The sequence below is a fragment of the Mandrillus leucophaeus genome, unplaced genomic scaffold, assembly GCF_000951045.1.
Source record: "Mandrillus leucophaeus isolate KB7577 unplaced genomic scaffold, Mleu.le_1.0 Scaffold338, whole genome shotgun sequence".
In the NCBI taxonomy this organism is placed as follows: domain Eukaryota; kingdom Metazoa; phylum Chordata; class Mammalia; order Primates; family Cercopithecidae; genus Mandrillus; species Mandrillus leucophaeus.
Window position 1 is genome coordinate 2,775,436 of NW_012103565.1, and position 3,397 is coordinate 2,778,832.

Here is a 3,397-nt window from a genome sequence, read left to right on the forward strand (position 1 = left end):
TCTGGGTTCAAGTGATTTTCCCGCCTCAGCCCTCCAAGTAGCTGGGGTTACAGGCATGTGCCACCATGCCCGGCTAAGTTTTTATATTTTTTTTAGTAGAGACAGCATTTCACCATATTGGTCAGGCTCGTCTTGAACTCTTGACCTCAGTTGATCCACCTGCCTTGGCCTCCTAAAGTGCTGAGATTATAGGCGTGAGCCACCGAACCTGGCCCTACACTGAGTTTAGAAATGACTTGACAGACAATGGCAGAGGGGAAGGGTATGTGGATTGGGAGCAGAGGTGAAGTCTGGAAGATCTGGAGAAATGAGTCAGATTGCTGTGGAGGGATTGGGGAGGCAGGCAGACTGCCTAGGAGGTGTTAAGGTAGTCTTGTGGGTGGCATGGGAAGAAGAGAGAGATGCCAGAAACACTGAGTGGTGAATTAACATGGTGACTAGTTGAGGGAGTTGAGGGAGAGACAAGAAGTAAAGATGGCTCTTAGCTTGGAGAGGTGTCCCTGGAAGAATGGTTATGCCAATAACAGAGTGGTGAGTTTGCAGAAAGAAGCTGACTTAGGAGGCAAATCAGGAACTCCTTTTCCCGTCTGTTACGCTTGTGTTGCCTATGGCATACTGCTACCTGACTGACTGCTGGCATGACTCCCCATGCCTTGGGAAGGTGGAGAGCGAGTCAGAGGGTTTGACTGACCCCTGGGCTGAGGACCCTTCCTTCCTGTCTCCCCTGAGACCCCCTAGTCCTTCATACATGTGCCTGATGAATACAATGCTTGGTATATGGTAGACACTCACAATATGTGTGGAAAATAAATTCATTTAAAATAAGAGCTGTCGAGAAGTTTCAGGCCAAGGGTGATGATTAGGGTGAGGCAAAAGAGAAGGAGATAGTTGCTAACAATGAGAAACACCAAATTTGAGTCCCTAGAGGTGGTCATTTCCCAGAGATTAAGGTCTCCAAGGTCTGGTGCAGGCTTGCACTTTTTACCACTTGAGTGGTAAAAAACTTGATGAAGTTAAGGATGTAGAAAGACTGTGGTGTCAGGGTGCCACATTTGTGGATGCTGAAGTTACCAGGGATACTGGCAAATAATAAAAATGACTAAACTAGATCCAGGCAAAAGGGCGGCCCTGCTTTGGACTGGGCGTGAAGAGAGGTGGCATAAGGTAACCTGAAAAGGGAATACCTACTAAATTATAATAGAGACTGAACAACAGTCTGAAATTTTCTCTTACATTTAGTCAAGGAGAATGGCAAACACACAAGTTCTGTTTCCTTAAAACCCAGAGTTGAGCTAATGTATTCTTTCTTTCTTTTTTTTTTTTTTTTTTTTTTTTTTGAGGCAGAGTCTCACTCTCTCGCCCAGGCTGGCTCACTGCAACCTCCACCTCCCTGGTTCAAGCGATTCTCCTGCCTCAGCTTCCCGAGTACCTGTGACTACAGGCATGCACCACCACGCCCGGCTAATTTTTGTATTTTTGTAGAGAAGGAGTTTCACCATGTGGGCCATGGTTAGCCAGACTGGTCTCAAACTCCTGACCTCAGGTGATCCTCCCACCTCAGCTTCTCAAAGTGCTGGGATTACAGGCGTGAGCCACTGCGCCCCACCTAGCTAATGTATTCCTTCTAAACTCATAGCTGGTGTGTGTGCGTGTGTGCGTGTGCGCGCGCGCGCGCGCGTTTCCCTTCAAATGAGTGGTTAGACTAAGATCAGGTGTTGCAAACCGAGGACCTGATATTCTGAAGTGACTGAAATGCTTAAGTCTATTAACAAAATGTGAATTAACATTTAAAAATAAAGAGAAAAAGAATCTACCTTTTTGGTGTTCCTTGAAAAGTGGAATCTTCTGGCAACACTGGGCCACAGTCCAATATGACTAGAGTATCTGAAGCCTGTGTTTATCAAGAGGCCACATCCCCCACTCACAAGACGAATGCCCCTGGACATAGCTTTGCCACCAAAGGCTTCTGAGGGCCTCAAGCTCTTTAAGGCCCTTTTGGTTTAAAGATTGTCCTTTTTGATCCCGTCATGGTATATTCCTACCAACTTTTGACCTCAGTTCAATTAAATTATAAGTACTACAACATTACATACCTGCTCATGTCTACCATAGATTCTGAAAATTAATTAACATACAAGCTAATGAAGCTCACCTGCTCCAGAAAGCAGCTTTTTTTGTTTGTTTTTCGTTGTTTTGTTTGAGACAGAGTCTCCCTGTGTCGCCAGGCTGGAGTGCAGTGGCGCGATCTCGGCTCGCTGCAACCTCCGCCTCAACCTCCGCCTCCCGGGTTCAAGCGATTCTCCTGCCTCAGCCTCCAGGCGCGCGCCACCACGCCCACCTAATTTTTGTATATCTAGTAGGGAAGGGGTTTCACCATGTGGCCCATGGTTGGCCACACTGGTCTCGGTCTCTTGACCTTGTGATCCGCCCGCCTTGGCCTCCCAAAGTGCTGAGATTACAGGCGTGAGCCACCGCACCCGGCCGAAAGCAGTTCTTTTATCAGTGCAATCCATCCAAATTTCCCTGTTTCATTCCTTCGATGCCCCCGGAGGGAGTGGGAGTGCTACACAGGAAAGTGTGCGACCCAGGGCTTGGCTGCTGCCTGAAGGCTAAGATTATGTGTGGTGGTAGAACAAGAAGTGTTGGGGGCATGGAAATACAGGGACTGCCAGAGTGAAGGTTGCAGAACCGGGGTTGGGAGGATGATGAGAAACTGGGCGACACTAAAGCGCCACTTCAACAAGTATTTATGGCGTATCTACGACGTGCTAGGCATTGTTTTGACACTAGAGATTCAGCAGTAATTCAACCAAAGTACCTGCTCTCATTGAGCTGAATTCGCGTGCGGGCAGCCAGGTAACGCACGTAAACACTCGTATCACGTAGATACACATGTACATGTCAGCTAGAAATAAATGCTATTTATAAAACTGAAGCAGAGCATGGACACAGCGAATGAAGGTGGCTGCTATTTGGGAAGACCTCCAAAAAAGCGAGACTGCGAAGCACCCGCGGTTGTTCTTTTTCTGATTTTCTATCTACCCGCAGCGAGGTGCGCTCCCAGAAAGCTCCGCCCTCTTCCTCCTGATAGGGCGCAAGGTGCCAGGGAAGCTCCCCTCTCTTCCCCGCCCAGAGGCCGCCTTGTGGGGGCGGAGCTTTGCGCCCAGCAATCTGAGCGCGGCGCGCAAAAAGCCGCGCGCGCAAGGGTCCCGGCATTCTCCTCGTTCGTACTAGGCGTGGAGAATTACCCCAGGCGGATCGTGGCATGCTGGGAACTGTAGTTGACGACCGCTCCCCCCCGCGCCTGAGGGGCGGTAAAAGCCGCCAGGTCCGGCTCCATTTCTGACACCAGACTTGCAGCACTCAGGGGTTGTGGAGAGCCCTAGCAGGGAAAGAG